At 46.1% G+C, this 18,094-nt stretch overlaps 1 pseudogene; it reads left to right on the forward strand.

The window, feature by feature from the left end:
• The first annotated feature begins 2,772 nt into the window (after positions 1 to 2,772).
• Positions 2,773 to 18,094, forward strand: part of LOC112105818 — a 31,705-nt pseudogene continuing 16,383 nt past the window's right edge.

The raw sequence follows: 18,094 nt of genomic DNA on the forward strand, positions 1-18,094 counted from the left end.
GGGGCTGCTGGCAAACAGCGCTGCCGCGGGATGAGGGCAGGGCAAGGGAAGGTGCTCCAGCCATAGGGAATGTGGGCTGGGGAGCGGGCTCCCCCATACCTCTTAGACCACAACTCCCAGCATGCAGCGCTCCGCGGTATTGCGTGCCGGGACTTGCGTACTGGCGCCGCATTGGATGAGGGAAATCGTAGTTCTTACGTTTTCAGTGAGCTGAGGGCGCGCTGCATGCTGGGAGTTGTGGCCTAAGAGATATTTGCATGCGGGGAGTTGTAGTTCTACGTCATAGTGCCTGCGTGTCTTCCCATGGGCCGGCACCACGCCCCTGGCTTGCTGGTAGCTGTAGCCTCTGACTTGGCTCTGGGACGTGCCTGGAGGGCGAGGGCCGACCCGCAGCGCTGGTTGCTCTGGCTGGGCCATAGTGGCCACGCCCCCAACCTCTGCAGTAGTTTAGGGCCAGATTTTTAAAGGTATTTAGGCACCTAAAGATGGTAAAAGTGCCCCTAGGCACCAGCTGCATCATTGGGCTCCTAGATCCCTTTGAAAACGTGCTCCTGACATCTGCCATCCCAAAGCAGTGAGATTCCCGCAGCCACCACTGTAGCCCCTGCCTTTTGCACCCTATGTGTCTAGGGTTACCAATTTTGGTGGGACATATTCCTGGAGGTTTCATCACATGACATAAGCTTTAATATTAATATTTAATTTCTGGAGATTCCAGGATAATCCTGGAGGGTGGCCCGCTCTACCTGTGCACTGGGTGTAGCAGCTGGCTCCATGTGACAGGAGTCATCATCATAGTAGGAGTCTCACATAAATTTAATTTAATTTATAAGCTTGAATGCGTGTGAACCCTGTACACCCCCTCCCCACTGTAATCCTGCTCTGGGCCGGAAAGTGCTAGACAACACTGCAGGGTTGCCAGCTGTCTAATTGTGCAAACCCAAAGACGCTTGCCCTGCCCCTTCTCCAAGGCCAAGCCCCTGTCCTGCCCCTTCTCTGAGGCCCCTCCCCCAGTCACTCCCTCCCCCCTCCCTCCATCACTTGCTCTCTCCCATCCTCACTCACTTTCATCAGGCTGGGCCAGAGGGTTGGGGTACGGGAGGTGGTACAGGCTCTGGGAGGGAGTTTGGGTGCAGCAGGGGCTGTGGGATCAGGCTCTGGGAGGGAGTTTGGGTGCAGGGTCTGGGCTGGGGCAGGAGGTTGAGGTGTGGGAGGGGGTGCGGTCTCTGGCCAGGATGGTGCTGACTGCTTCTGGGAGCGGAGCCGTTGCAGGTAAGAGAGCCTGCCTTAGCTCCATTGCAACGCTGGACCGCTAGCGCCCAAAATCTCCCAGTTTGGGTGAACTAGCCTCTGGGAGATAGAGCCCGATTCCAGGAGACTCCTGGCGAAAGCGGGAGGGTTGGCAATCCTACAGCCCTGTCACTAACAGAAACTGCAGGGTGTTTTGGGGGGCAGAGTACACACCTCGATGACCTCTCGAGGTCCCTTCCAGTCCTAGAATCTATGAAATTGCAATTAGTCATAACATAGGGGTTAATGTGTTAAAAGTGTCACAGGATCTTTAATGACTGTGACAGATAGGACAATATCATGCAATATTCTGTACAAATCCTTTTGAATTAAGTTCAAGTATTTTAGGAGTTCACTGTATTAAAAATAAAAAATGGGGGCGGGGACCATAGACCTCCAGGAACTAAGAACAGTGAGGTGGGGGGGTGGTTAGGCAAATTTACTCAGGTTGTAACATCTTATAGGAGCTACCACCACCTGGACAGAGGCTTGCATATATTGGTTCATAGTAGTTTATTCAGGAACTAACACATAAAGAGAGGACTCTTGGTTAAATAGTCTGAGTTAAAAACTGGCTCAGGATTTACTTACTGATCCAAGAAATGGACAGCACCATCTGTGGACATGGGGCCAAATGGGTTGGAAGGACTTGGCCCATTCTGTATTATTGATCTGAGTGAAAGCTGTTATGAATGTGTGACCACAAAAAAATCCTCAGGTGAGGTTTGAAGGATTATACACCATCCAGAACCCTTTCTGGAGGTGGGGTTACTGCTGGTAATCTTATTAACATGCATGTAGGTTCTTTTAATGTGTTTTCTCTGTCATGCTTTTACCTTGAGAAAAAAATATAGTTGCTTAGAAAGAGCTGTGTGGTAGCTTAACTGGCAATAAATTCTCTGAGAGAAGTAAAGCAGGCCTGGTTAGGCAGGCTGCAGGGTGGGGTGAGTGGGGCAGATGCCCAGGGCACAAAGCCACAGGAGTGCAAAAATGGGGTAAAGAATTGCTGAAAAAAAACCCAGCGGGGGGAGCAAATATGCTTTCTCATCCCAGGGTGTTAAAATGTCTAGTTACAGCTCCGGCAGTCTGTCTTTTGCTGGGGGTATCAAAGTGTAGTCTGGGAACTGTGCAGCCTGGAAATACTCCAATCAGGACAAGGAAGAGAAACGTGTCTTTACACAAGAGAGCTGGGGTGACAGCTGGGGAAGCCTGGAGCCTAGAGTGGGTGCCCTTGCTGGACCATGAAGGAAAAATGCACATGCAGTTGTCCCAAAGTTGTCCCATATATGCGTAACCTGAAAGTTGGATCTGCCTGCAGTAGAACGTCCCCTAAACCCATGGTGGGATACTGGCTCAGTACTGACTCAGAGCAAAGAAAGGCTGGCAGCCTAAGTGTCTCCATGTTTCCCTGCTTTAATGTTTTAGAAGCACTGGAAGTTGAAAAGTGTTGAAATACAATGTACCTGAAGTTCTTTTTTGCGTATGAATAAGACGTTGGAAATATGCCATACTCCAGTGTGCTTAAGTGAAAAAAAGAGAAGACCACTGTTTTCATTTCACACACTGGTCATCTATTCAGCCTTAACATGTTCAACGTTAAAGGACTTCCAAGAAGAAAGATTACTTGGCAAACAACATTTTCCCTTGACTTAATAAACTCTGCACTTTACAAATGACATATTTCAAAGCGATTGATCTGAGATGGTCAACAGAAGAGGTACAAAATCCATCCTGCTCAAGACTTCACAAACAACATTCCTGTCTACAGCTAAAGCTTTGTCTGGACTACATAACAAGCTCCTCACTCTTCTTTCTTTGCATGCTGGGCCAGACATGTGGCGTGTTTCACCCTGAAAACCTCATTGTCCTTACCTCTTTGTTCACCGGACATTCAAAGTTTATCCAAAATAGAAAAACACTCTATTTTGCAGCAAAGAATGGTTATCCTTGGGTTCTTCATGAAGGAAACCAACACTGCAGCCTGAGATGGAAATAATCCATGCAGTTTTTCTGAATGATTTGCAGTATCAATATTTTTACTTCAGAGATTATTGCTACACTGATGACAAACTATTGAATGCTGCAGATGGAGAAGAGTGAAGAATATTTTTCTATCGGGCATGTGACCGTGACTATGAAGAATTAAGATTAAGAGAGTTCAAAGGACTACCTGTCAGATGTTCAAGAGATCTGTGTGAATTTGGAGAGAGAGTTTTCAAAGACTGGTCAGATGTAATTGAAAAACTTTTTCCTGCTTTGAAGCCTGAAAATACAGGTTAGTAATTCAGAAATTTGAACAAAAGCAGCACAATATTCCTAGAACTCTGTTAAAAACACACTTTCAGGATTGAGTTCTTTCTAAATGTTTCCTAAATAAAGAGTACAAATGCTGTGGGAGTACATACAGGCATCTGGAGGAGATGGGAACTCAGAGCAGAATAAAGTGGCACCTATATACCTGTGAATAAAATTTTATTTGTAACAAGCTTTATAGGTGTTTTGCAGCTCATTCTTCTGAGATATGGGAAATTAGAATCATTCATCTCAATCCCTCTGATTTTCAGGGGTTGAGATAAAATGGAACCCAGATCCAAACCAACTCTGTTATTGGATTTTCTAAACCAAGAAACCACAGATGAAGTTTGCAAAAACTTGGGTTTTGCAAAAAAGCGGGTTTACCCAACTCTGATAATTACACAAAAGTGGAATTATTGTTTGTTAGAAAACATTTGAAAGAGTTAGGAAATAAAAAAAGCTAGGCCTTGTCCTGGTCATGGCATAATCTGAAGTACAGTATAACTAAGTGTTGATTACTTTACTTAGATTATATTGTTTGCATATTGAAGTTCACTTTCATTAACGTTCTGTTGTAGTGTACAGTACAAAGACAATATATAAGAAAGTCCAAAGGAAGTTTGATCTCTTAAAAATAAATTAAGAGATTTTGCTTAACTAGTCTTCACCAAAGTTTAGCAAACCTTTTCTAATGGTTTCTTTTATTCCTTAAGTCATGAACACAGTCTTGAACACTCTTATCATGAAGCTTTTGCTGCAAAGCGGTATAAGTTATCTTTGCCCTCTGACGAATCAAAGGCAGTTTGAGATCTTGGCTACATTTGCCACTAGTGACATTCAAAATGAGCATGAACATTCTCTGAGGTGGTGACTCAATCACTTTCCAGGCATTAACACCAAGATAAAGTGTATTGAAATGTTATAGTCTTCAGTTTGAAGATTTATTTAAATTATTTCTGAAAAAGCAAGTATTCTTTTGACAATTGTACATGCAGTGATTGTATAAGACATAGGCAGTGCTGAATTTGTGCCAGGGCTTGCTGGGGATCAGGGTTGGCAGTTCATAGCCCCGGCACCTCTGGGCTTGGTACAGTAATTACAAAAGTAAAAAAAAAAACCTATATTTTTTGCTCTGAAATGTGTTTTTCTTAAAATTCTCAATACAGTTGTATCCATCAGGGGCGTAACCAGGACGGGATGAGCAGGGCAGCTGCCCAGGGTGCAAAGCAAGGGAGGGCAGAAAAATGGGGTGGATGAAAAAGAAAATGATAGGTGTAGAGCACTGTTGCAGGACTGGGATCCCACGGGTCTCATTACCATACCATGCCACCCTTACTTCTGCGCTGCTGCTGGTGGGGGTGCTGCCTACAGAGCTGGGCACCCGGCCTGGTATGGTAACAGGACATGCGGAATCCCAGTCCCATTGCAGGGCTCTACCCCCTATTGTTTTTTTCCATCTGCCCCATTTTTCCACCCCTCCCACCCTGCTTTGCAGCTTGGGCAGCTGCTCTGCTCACCCTGCCCTGGTTAAGAGGAACGTCCCCTGGAGCGTTGTGCTGCTGCTTATGTGATGCTTGAGCCCTGCATGACACCCGAACCAGAAGTCTGGTTACCACAGGGTGGGAGGAGGTCCCAGGTCATTTAACCTGTGCCAGCCCCTGCTCAGCCAAGACTGCCTCCTACCTGCAGGCAGGCTCCTTGAGACGATCCAGTGAGCAATGGTGGGAGGAGGAAGAGAAGCAAGCAATGGGGATGGGGTCTGGGGGGGGGGGGGGGGGAGGGAAGAGGTGGAGCAGTGGGGCCTTGAGGCGGGGAAGGCAGAGCAGGGGCAGGGCCTCGGGGTCCAGTTACCAGCAATTAGAAAGGTGGTAACCCTAGTTATTGCTGAAGTCTTCATGGCATCTATCAGCTTAATGCCATGTGTACTTGTAATAGATGGAATAGATCGGGGTGGCCAAACTTACTGACCCTCTGAGCCGCATACAACAATTTTCAGATTTTCGAGAGTCAGGGCATGCCTGCCAACGCTTGGGACTTCAGCCCTGTGGAGAGGGGGGCCTTGGGGCTTCAGCCCTGTGGGAGTTGCCTGCCAGGGTTCAGGGCTAAAGCCCCGCTCCTGCTGAAATCCTGAGCCCCAGCAGGCACACCCGGGGGGCTGAAGCCCTGAGACCAACCTCCCTGCCAGGCCGAAGCCAGAAGCAACATGTTGGGGTGGGCACGTCCCCCCCGATTTTTGCCAGGGTTTGCTGGCCCCGCTCGGTCACATGGTGCTGCTGGGCCCTTTCCCTGCACGGCAACTGCAGAAGCTAGCAAGCTAAGAGCTGCGGCCATGGGGAGAGGCGGTAGCAAACAGCTGGGAGCTGAGGGACAGCTGCTGCTTTTGCTGCAACTTGTCTCTGGGAGCTAAAGCAGCGGCCCCTCCCTTCAGAGCTAACATCTGGGAGCTGCAGGGGGGGGGCTGCTGAGGGTAAGAAGGGAGCGTGCCTGATGTGTGTGACTCAAGCTTTTGGGGGGCTGAACCTCTAAATTGTGCCTCCCCAACACTCTCAGCAGGCACCAGTCATCTCTGGTAGAAGCCCCTAGCCCCACCATCCCACCGCAGGGTTGAAGTCCCAGGTTCTCCTCCCCAGTCTGGTAGGCAGAGAATAGGGGGCTCTGCGAACCGTACTTTAACTGTAAAGGAGCCACATGCAGCTCGCAAGTCAGTTTGGTCACCCCTGAAATAGATGAACTGACTGGAATGAATGGTCTTTCAGAAGTCTCAATGCAGAAGGTAAAATCTGTGAGGTTTAGATAAATTATACCTAGGGGAATAACTGTAGTACAGATTGCATTGTGCAGTTAATGTAAAGTTTAAACAAACACAAACCAGTCTTTACGTTTGTATTGCTGGTTATCTACACCTGCAGCAATATGTTACAGTCATACTGTAGTGCAAGAGAGTGAGAACACACGTAACAAAGAATATCATTTCTCTCAAATGAGAGAAGAGTTATCAGATTTTCTATCGTTCTCTACAACTGAAAGATTTTAGGTCAAACTGGACAACCATGGTAAACACACAAGATGTAGCATCTGCTGCAAAGTCGTTTTGGCTCCACAACAGCTTTGGCCATTTTTTTTATTAATTCCTTTAGGGCCTCCTACCAGCAAAGCGCTTAGGTGCATGCTTAACATAGAAGTCAGTGAGACCATTGACATACCTAAAGTAAAGCATGTACCTAAGTGCTTTGCTGGATTGCGGCTTTAGTTCAGAAGGAGACAGAAAAGAAAAATAGCCACGATCGCTGCTCGTGTAAATCAGCACAGCTCCATTGACTTAAATGAAGTTTGGCCCATTTGCACCAACAGAGAATTTGGCTCAAAGAGGGCTTCATATTGCTTAATAGTATCACTTCTGTTTTTGTTTTTCCAGATGGGCAACTGCAGCTATTGCAACGGAAGCACTATTTCTACATGGTACCTACACAAACTTGGTCAGACCCTCAGCTGGTATAAATCAGCAGAGCTCAGTTGGAGTCAGTGGAACGACGCCAATTTACACTAGCTGAGGAGCTAGCTTATTGTTTGGATAGCACAACATAGATGTGGCATTACATAGTTGCCCCTTTAATTATAAATATAGCAAATATTCTCTCTTATATTACTGAGTGAAGGTTAAAATGTCACCTGCAAGACAGTTTGGGACAGAAAGACCCTGCCCCAGAGAGCTCACAGTCTAGGTGGTAAACAGGATAGAACAGGTGGACAAACAGAGACAACTGAGGGTTAGGAGGGGTGTTGGGATAATGAAGTAACAATAAAACAAACTCAGTTTAGCAGAGTCATTATGAAGTTCTTCAAAAGTTTTCATTTGATGGAAAGCTCTTAAATGCTAGAAACACACAACAGCATTAGAACCTTTATCGTGTCTCTTTTATTCTGTTGTGTTTGCTGCTGCACAGCCACCCAAGGCTGTGAAGACAGGACTCCTAGTGGGGACTGTTACCAATGTGATCATGTGTGATTTATCCATTTTCATTATTACTGAGACCTGAATCCCTGAACTGCTTTCCCATATTTGAATTCTAAAGTCTCTCCCTGGCATGGGGTAGGTACACCCCACTATGGGGTATTGGGTTACATGTGGTCCAAAAGAAGGGAAAAGGCTGTACTGCAACCAGTTAGTTCTCATGCAGATGACCTCTACTATAAACATGGTAGTATGGCCTAGTGGCTGGCATCAATAAGGTCACCTTTCCACTCAAGGCAGCATGGCCCAGTGGCCAGAGTCCATAAAGCAGCCCACCTCTGTGGGATTGCATGGCCTGATGGGGGAGTGGGGGCACCACTCAGGGGTGTGTGGCACCCCAAGTAAGGTGACTCAGGCCCTCCCTGCTTATCCAAGTCCCAGCCAGGGCCCTGGTGGTAGTGGGGGTGCTGACCACTGAGTCAGCAGGGATCCTCCCAAAACATGCTGATTGGTTCCCCAGTTCACTCACCAGCAAAAAGTTTAAGTCCCCTGGGCTGCTTCTTATCCTTTCCCCCTCATCTAAGTTCCCCAGTTCCTCTGGGGTCCTCAAATGGCCAGGCTCCCACTGGTGCGATCCCTTCTCGGGCCTCATCAGGCAGCCTGGAGTCTGTCTGGAACACTGCAAGCCATGGTCCCACAGTCACAGCCTGTAGCAACTCCTTAGAGAGAGCCTGCCTCCTTCCCCTCCAGCAGCCTACCCAGACTGACCTGGGCTGCTACCTTTTATATGCTGCTTCCGGGCTGAGCATGCCCAGCAGGGTCAGAGGGGCGGGGCTTCCTCAGCCTGCAAAGCAGAGTTAGCCCTCTCGGGGCTGGTGTGGGGTAGGTACGCCCTGTCACACTCCCACATTGTTCTCTTCTTGGCCAGGCTCACATATATTATATAAGAATATGTATCACATATGTGGTGGTAATAGTCATGTGATAGACAAATGACATTTATCCTGGTCCTTTGATCAGCTCACCTGCAGCTCTGCTTATTACACCCTTTACACCAGAACTTATTCTAACATTCTAAAACCTTGAACAGCTTAAAAAGGCTGCCATTTTAAAAGTCCTTCTCCTCCTCCCCACAGAAAAATCTTTGGCCTAAGAGCTAGGATGGGCTATATATACAGTCCTGAGCCAGTGATAGGTTTAAAGTCTGATATTCTCACAAACTACAAAGGCTAAAGATAGGGGGCTTAATTCTCCTCTCATTTACACTAGTTTTAGACCAGTGTAGCTCCACTGACTTCCTGTAAGGTTACTCCAGATTTACATTAGTGTAAATGATTTGAAAAATTAGCCACAGGCACTGGAGAGTGAAATCTATAGCTTTCCAGTGAGACACATAGCACTTGCTCTTAGAATTAGAAGGGCCCGAGAGCACATACTTGATTTTTACAGGCTTGATTTTACGTTTAATTTCCGCTGTCTCTTTTCAAGAGCAATTAACTCAGAGATTAATTGCCTTTTTTATTGCATCAGTAGTTTGGTGTGGGTATAATGGAGTAATGATGACATTGGAAGAAAGATTTCTTTTCACCCCCATCCATTTACAGTACCAAAATGCTGCTTGTTGAAAGTATTGCTAGTGGAGAATTCTTACATTTTAGTTCTGAAGCATCTCTAGCTAGAAATAACCACAAGTCCATTTTTAGGCTTCCGTTGTCCTTTAGCCCCAATCTTTACTTCTCTAACAAAAAGCCTACACGTGATTTGAACTCTTGAGCATAGAATATGCTGTGAAATCAACTGTGAGGTATTTGTGGGATGGTAGCACACCCTAGTGGACTGTAAGATTGCTCTCCCATTAGTAAACCACGGGTATTGTGCCTTTTAATTCTGGCAAGGAAGACTGAGGCAAATTGATTGTAGCCTATTACTTCTAAGGAGTATTTTTCTTATATTTGCCATAACGCTCTTAAGAAAATATGAGAAAGTTGCATGAGAAGGGGCTAAATAACCAGCAGAATGCATTGCATCATCTGCACCTCACTGTGAGGATGTATTAAGCTAAGTTTGCAAAGTTCATCGGTATAGCTTTGCAGTTATTGTTCAAATATATATTTCTTTCTCTAAATCTTTTTACCAGGTAAAAGATTATTCCTGATTATCCACTACATTACCACCTCACTGCAAATTTATCATGACTTCTCTCTGTTCTGATCTGTCCCACAAAGCACTCAGTGCACGTTCAGATGTCCAAATGGTGAATCTTTGTAATGCTCCCAATGAAGATACACAAATAAGAATCGTTCAGCAACATTTATCAGTGCCAGACAAGGAAATCCTGCCTCCTCAAGTCAGAGACATCATGAGTAAAACATGAGGCCATTACAACTAGCAATCTTGGTCACTGAGCTTTGTGTATGTGGAATATACAGAAATCAGCATCAATGTCTTAATGAATATTTGGAAAAACTTTCTATTCAGGAACTGTGGCTATTAGTTCTTACACGTTGGATCAAAGACTATAGCTGGAGAATAGACTCAGAAAAGAGCATCAAAAGAAAAGAAGTATCTTCAGGTTTTCAGGCTTCTCACAAAAGTAAGTGTCCTCAGAATATCTTATTCATAATGCTCTTTTTTTGAGACTGAAAAGTTTATTAAAGGAACACTAGTACCATTATTTGCATAGCCAACTAGTCCAAAAGGAAAAGAACCACTTTTCAGTGGGAATACACTGCAAAATGTATATTAAAATGAAATGTCAACTTTTTCTGTCCACTGCACATGCCAGCAAACCAGCCGGTGGATGGGGAAAATGGGAAGAGTCCTGCTTCTACCAAAAACTCCAGAGAAACCACCTCATAGGCCCTCAATGAGTAGTAGCAAAAGGGTATTTCAGGGCAGGGCCAATGGGTTAAGGGGAGTGGCCTGCACTTAAGTCTGCTTAAGCCCCTTGACCCACAGTGGCGATTGCACAGCCTCACAACTATCCATGCAGATAAATTTTATTCCTAGAATAATAACTAACTTCCAAGTCTGGGTAATGCATATAGCTGCTTGTAGAAGGTGAGCAACCACCAACAGTGCCACCTGGTGGTCAGGTTGGGGTGTGGCAGGTGGTCTCCCCGTTAAAAATACAGTCCTGTCCTTCACAGCCCCCTGTCCCCCTCAGCTCCCAGAGTTTTCTGTCCTTCCCTTTAATAGGGGCACTTTGAGGTCTGAGTCCTTGAATGATCAAGGTCTTCACCAGCTGGGCTCTTCCCTGAGGGGAAGGCTCCTGTTGTTGTCACATCTTTTTGGAATGGAGTATGGGAGCCTGGACCTACTCTCTACTGGGCTCCAGTCCAGGGTCCAATGGTGGGCAGTTATGCTCTGCACCTTGGGGTATGAACAAGGGCTGTTCTATGTTTTTTGCCGTCCCAAGCATGGCAGTCAGGCGGCCTTCGGTGGGACGCCTGCGGGCGGTTTGCTGATCACGTGGATTCGGCGGCGTTTCTGTGGGTGATCTGCCAGTCCCGTGGCTTCGGCGTACCCGCCGCCGAATTGCCGCCGAAGCCGCGGGACCGGCGGACCTCCTGCAGGCATGTCACCAAAGGCTGCCTGAATGCCACCCTCATGGTGACCGGCACGCCGCCCCCCGCGGCTTGCCGCCCCAGGCACGCGCTTGCTGCGCTGGTGCCTGGAGCCGCCCCTGGGTATGAAGTAGCCACCCTCTGGATGACTTCCTATCCATGTCTCCTTCTCTCCACAGAGTGAATCAAATAATCTCAAATAAAGTCTATGACCTGCACAATCAATCAGTCACCTGCCTCTCCTTTGTAGGTTTGCTCAGGTCTGCATTGTCAGGTCTCAGGCAATGATCTCCTGGGCAGTACTTGCTCTCAGAGCAGCCGTCTGCTCCCTTTAGTTGCCTGCCTCTGAGCTGCTCTGCTTCCCATTTTAAGCCCCACTTTCAGCTTGTGGAGTCTTTGTAGCCAGTGTGGCTGAGTGGGGCTGCCTGGGCCCAGAGCTGTTCCTTAATCCTTGCTTTCCAGTGTGGGATTTGTACACCCCATCACACAGCTACATGCTGTTATTTGGACATATAATATTGCTGCATTTGCAGTATGCCACCGTGCCTGTCTTTATGGCCAAGTGGTTCAACAACAGAATTTGGCTTACAATTTTTAGTTACAATTGACATTTCTGATCCTATTTCTGGTTGTTGGTGTCCTGCTGAAATGTGACATATGTGGCACTGGGAACCTTATGGAAGAGACAGAGCCAGTTTCCAATCTGCTGCAATAGTGGTTTCAAAATTAAGTCTTTAAACAAAAAAGTAATTAAAAAGTGAAGGGGCTGATTCTTGATGGGCTTGCACTTGCACAGTCCTTAACATATGCAAAGTGGATATAAAAAGCTACCATACTGATTTGCACAGAATTTATATGGGTGTAAATGACTCCACAAAGTGCAAGGCAGTGGAGAATCAAGCCTGAAAGCTGATTATTCATATAGCCATTGCATAAATAGATCTTATCATTCCACGAAAGCCTCATTAACCACATGATTGCCAGTGGTGTAGCAGCATTCCTTTGCAAACACACTTTGGAATTTGTTGGTCTTCCCTCCTAATATGTCCATACAAAGCTGCTGAAATCGAATCAGCGCTGATAGAGGTGGTTGCTGGTTTGGCTTTGAATATCCTCACTTCTGATCTTGTCCTGCCACATAATGTTGATGAAGATGACAAGAATAAAAATAATAAATTTAGTGCTCTTCAGCCTTTCTTAGCCCCCACAATTCATTGTCATACAACAGAGTTGCTAAACAACGGTTCTGTAGATCTGCAGCTTTGTAGCAAGCTTCATGTCCTGATCCTACTTTTTTAATACAACAAAATTCAAGAAAACACATTCACAAAGAGATTTTAGAACAATTACCGGTGCTTAAGTTGTACTAAATAGTATTTTAAATGCTGTCCAGGTTAACTAAATTTCTTTTTGTCCTTTTTAGGAATAAAAGGCTGTGTGGCAGATGCTTTGTGCTTACTAGGTGCTTCTTGTTGTGGGCTGGCTGACAATGAGATCCTGCACCTTTTGAACATTCTGGGCTGTGCAGATGAATATAAAGTAACTCTATGTCACTGGGCAGCATTTCGTAATTCTACCTCAAAGTAGATCCTGGAAAAACCTGATGGCCTATTGCACTTAAGTCACAGGCCTTACAAGAAGCCAGAGAGCATCAGCTGCTTGGTAAGTAAGATCAGGTGTAGTAAGATGTAGTGGGCAAATTGTTCAAGAAAAAACAGACTGCATCCAGGGAATCTGAGTTTCTCAAACTGTGATGTTTGGTGTTTTTTTAAAGCTTTGGACTGTCATACAATACTTTTATAGTAAGTGCTTTCCCTAGATGTTCTCACTTAAAAATCATTTAAAACATGAATGTACCAATTTTAGTTTATGATTTACTTCAACTAGAACTTCTGTGTTTTGGCTGAAATGCCTGTCTTTAATTTCCCTACCTTTATTGGGATCTGCAAGCTGGAGGAGGCCAAACTGGCCATATGTACTAAAGGGATGCAATGTTTACAGGGCAAGATCAGGTTGGAGTTTCAGCAGAATGTGTTGTTGCTTAAACAGGATCAGAGTCTGCAAATCTTATTTAGGCAAAACTCCTTCAACCTTCTCCTTTTGGGATGGTTAGAGCCAGTCCTGAGGTGACTAGGAGCAGTCCTTGTACTCAGGACTGTCTCAACACAATGATTCCTGGAGTTCCTGCTGGGGCTTGGCAAATCTGCAGTGCTTTAAAGGCAGGCCAATCCCTTCAAGGTACAACTGAGTGTTATATGATCACTTGCATTTAAATTACTGTAAACCAGTCAGCACAGGTGCATTTGAAAATGCTAACTAAATGGAACAAGAGTGTTATCTTGAAAGAATCTTTAAACTAAAAAATGAAGTTGTATATATTTGACTGTATCCTTTTCCTCAGAAGTAGTCCGGAAAAGGGGAAGAATAATAGAAAGACTTATCTTTCAAGCTAAGTGGCACTGCAAAGGAAAAGGGTACTACAACTGCGGGATTATGCACATATCTCTAGTGTAAAAGATTAATAAAGGGTTAAAATGTGATTATTTTTGTAACCAGGTATGCTCACGCCCATCAGAGAAAGCACCCTAAATTCTTTTCAGAACTCCCTGAACAAAAAGACACATTTACATTGAGTCTTTACTCACTACTTCCAACAGCAAAGCAATTTTTGGAGAGTGTATCAAGAGTTACCATGGCATATGACAATGAGTGGCAACTGGAAAGATTTGTGTGACTTTCTCTCAAATCCTAGGTAATCTTTGTGACATTACACTCCATATTCTTTATGGAAATATGCTTATGATATGGATATGACATAACTGAGATGTACTTTATGCAAGATGACTCGTGTAAGGAATCATTGGAAAGGTTATGCTTTACTGAATGTGTTTATCCAATTTGTATGCATATATCATTTTTTATCTGAAGATGGGAATATTGACCATGTCTCTGTATTTCAAATGTTCTACATTGGATGAGGCCAAACAATGTTAGTGTCTTATTGAAGAAATGCACATAAGCATAAGGATTACCCCAGGAACTGTGTGCAATAGAAACCTCTCAGAAATAGCTCTATACAATGGAAACTGTTTGACCCAGGTCACAGCAAAAAAGCTTTCCAGCAAGTGGGGGGAAGATATAAAAGAGGGACAATGACAACATGAGGGGTCCTCACTCTCCCTACAACAACACACCTGAAAACACCTGGGGAACAAAAACTGAACTGTGAGAAGTGATGGTCCCACGCTAAGATCTTTAGCCTGTGTATGAAAACCTGGGAAAGCCAAGGCAACCTGTGCCTTAAGAATCTGCCAGCCTGTTTATCACTCAGGGTAAGAATTTGCTAATTTGTATCCTACCTATGTAGTGTGTTAAGCTCAGTTTGCGCTTTTTGTTTGTTTACTAAGGTAATCTGCTTTGTTCAGTTTGTTATCCCTTTAACCACTTAAAATCTACCTTTTATTGTTAATACATTTATTTTATTATTAAACCCAGTTTATGTAAGAAGTCATGCACATCTCTCTTCACATTGAGGAAGAGGGCAGATTTTTATGAGCTTGCGCTGTGCAGATTTTGCTATACAGTGCAAGACAGTATTATTTTGGGTTTATCTCCCAAAAAAGCGTGTGCATGTGAGTGCTGGGGGAGTCCCCTCACACAGAGCTGACTTCAGTCTGTGGCTGCAGCTGGGTGTGGCTCTACCTGTGTGTGTGTTCTGCAAGAGGCTGGGGAGCCTAATTCAGCAAAACAGGGAGAGGGAGCCCAGGCTGGTGGAGCAGGAGAGGCTCAGTGAAATCCCAGTACATCAGGTGGCATCGCAGAAGGGGGTCCAACTCGTCACAGTGGCGCAGCGAGCAGGGTCATGGGCACAGCTTTTTGCCCTTAAGACATTGGTGGTGATTTTAAGTGAGTTTTAAGTGTGTTGGCTAGATAACATACAAAGTAGTTACTGGTTTGTTATTTTCTGTTTGCTTATTTCGGCAAAGGAAAGTAAGGACAGGAAAAGCAGGAAAATGAGCAAAAGTGAAGCAACCAAAAAGTTGGAGCTCTACCGGTTGCAAGTAGAAGAAAATGAAAAGATGCATAAGAGACAAATAGAATTGGAACAGATGGAAATGGATGAGCCGAAGGCTGCACATCAGAGGGCCATGGAACTAAGACAGCTAGAGGCCGAGGAAACCCGAGAATGGATAAAACTGGAGGCTGACAAAGAAATGGAAGCAGAAGCAGCCAGACAGATTTCACGATGCATGACAGAAAGGGGCCATGACCGGGACACACTGCAGTGTGAAGGAGTGAAGTGAAGGAGCTGCGGAACGCCTACCACAAGGCGCAGGAGGCAAACCACTATTCTGGTGCTGCGCCCACGAGCTGCTGGTTCTACAAAGAGCTGGACGCGATATTCCTCCACTGCGAAGGCCACTGTGGATACTTTGGTGGCCAGTCGAGAATGGACTGAGCCAGGAGGAGGAAATCTTGGATGAGGATGTGGAGGGCGAGGGGGACCCAGAGGCAGAGGACGACACAGAGGTCAGAGAGGCATGCAGTCAGGAGCTTTTCTGGAGGAGGCTAGCCAGTCACAGCTGTCGGAGCTTGGCAAAGCGCAAGCAGGAGAGGAGGCCCATGGTAAGTGGATTTGAATTTGGGAATCGCTGAAGCGAGTTGTTGGGGGCAGGAGGGTTGCAGAAAGCAGGCTTGTGTCTGTATGATGCACGTACCACCACATGCCTAGTCTGAGCGGCGGAACAGGTTGTTGACTCCCTCACATCACGGGAATCTGCCTCAGAGATCTCCATGAAACTCCCATGGAGATACTGGGCAATCCGCAGCCACAGGTTCTTTGGCAGAGCTGCTTTGTTTCTTGCCCCATCAAGGGTAACTTTCCCATGCCACTCTGCCATCACGGGGGGGAGGAGGGGGGGGAGGGAGGGACCATTGCTGCTCACAAGTAAGCTGCATAAGGGCCAGGGTGGAAGCCGCAGTCTTGGAGAAGACCCTCCCTTGATTCCCTGCTCACCCTCAGCAGCGAGATATCTTCCATAATGAACACAGCCCGTGGAAAATGTGGGGACAGTAATGGTTATAAGCAACCCCCCCCCAGTGCTGGCTCTCTCCCTAAGAGCCATGTGCCCAGTGTACAGTAGGGTCCGGGAAGAGTGATTTACCCTGCCCCTGTGGCTACTCACCATTTTGGGGGTCTTGTGGCTCATGTGTGCTTGCCTGGGGTCAGCCAGTTAGTGACAGGTATGTGAACAGTGGCTGTGTTTTAAATAACGGAATCAGTGGTCTGTGTGTTGCAAACAATACTGCTTCTGTAAAATGTTGCATTTTGGCTTCACAGATATGACCTTGGGAGCCCAGCCTCCCTCTTTGTTATCACCAGCTGAATGGCTGTGCAGAATTAGAAAGTGGCCACAAAGAACTAAGGAGGACTTTCTGCGTGATATCATGATGCACTCCGCGGCTGAAAAACAAGAATAGAAGGAGTGGCGGGACAGCGAGAAGAGGGACCAAAAGGCGAATGTGGCACGCCAGAACGAAGCCACGGTGTGGCTCTTAAACGCTATGGAGCACCAAGTGGACATGCTCCAGGCAATACTAGCACTGCAAACCAAGCAGCTCCGTGCCCACCCTCCCCTGCAGCCGCTGTCGCAAAACTCTTTCCCATGCGCCCCCCAGACACTGCCAACACACGCTTATCAACCTCCTGGCTCCAGTCTGTACCCACTGCATTCCACTCCTGCCCCATCACAGTCCAACCCTGCGGACTCCCAGTACCCACTGCACTCAACACCTGTCCCTCTGCAGTTTAATCCTGCTGAAGTACACTACAGTACCTGCTGCACTATACTCCAGAGGAGAAGGTTGGATATGATATCTGGATATACATAAATCTTTAACCATCCTGGGACCCCACCTCCTCCTGGGCCCCTCCCTTCCCCCATCCCCCACAGTGCTGATGTGTTTTTTGTTTGTCTCTCTCCTCCGGTTGTTGTTTTTTAATAAAATAATTGTGTTGGTTTGAAAGCAATCTTTATTCCATTAATTGAAAGCAAACAGAGCCCTGCAAAGCAACAGGCAGTTTTCTTAAACCTTCATAGTGCATCGTCTGTACCAATCACAATCACCTCCTAGTACTACAAGCATTGCACTCCTGAGCATAGCAACAAATATTAGTGGCTTTCAGCTTCAAATTGCTGCTTCAAGGCATCCCTGATCCTTATGGCCCATGCTGCGCCCCTCTAATAGCCCTGGTCTCTGGCTGTTCAAATTCAGCCTCCAGGTGCTGAGCCTCAGTGGTCCAGCCCTGAGTGACGCTTTTACCCTTCCCTTCACAAATATTATGGAGTGTACAGCACGCGGTTATAAGCATAGGAATATTGTCATCGGCCAGGTCCAGCCTCCCATATAGGCAGCGCCAGTGGGCCTTTAAACAGCCAAAAGCACACTCAACAGTCATTCTGCACTTGCTCAGCCTGTTGTTGAACTACTCCTTGCTGCTGTCAAGGTGCCCCAGGATGCCCTGCAACCCCCTCCACCTTCCCACAACTCTTAGCGGAGAAGAGGAAGAGATGCTCTGTGGGATAGCTGCCCAGAGTGCGCCACTCCGAATACCGCTGCAAGTGCCGCAAGTGTGAACACACTATTGCGCAGGCAGCTGACAGTGTGAACACACAACAGTGGTTTCCCTTCAGTGCTCTCTGAGCAGCGCTGTAGCTGCTGGTGCTGTAACTCTGCTAGCGTAGACATACCCATATAGCAAAGAATCTTTCCAGGAAGGAACTATACCATCAGGGTGAGGCACTGCTCGATTCAAATCCTGTCTAGTTTATAGAACTCAAATTGTGATTTTACTTTTATTTCTTGGGTAATCAACTTTGATCTGTATATTTACCACTTATAATCACTTAAAATCTGTCTTTCTGTAGTTAATAAATCTGTTTTATATTTTACCTAAAACAGAGTGTTTTGCTTGGGGAATCTGCTCAGG

The sequence above is a fragment of the Terrapene carolina genome, unplaced genomic scaffold (genome assembly GCF_002925995.2).
Source record: "Terrapene carolina triunguis isolate 2854851 unplaced genomic scaffold, T_m_triunguis-2.0 Scaffold247, whole genome shotgun sequence".
In the NCBI taxonomy this organism is placed as follows: Eukaryota; Metazoa; Chordata; order Testudines; family Emydidae; genus Terrapene; species Terrapene triunguis.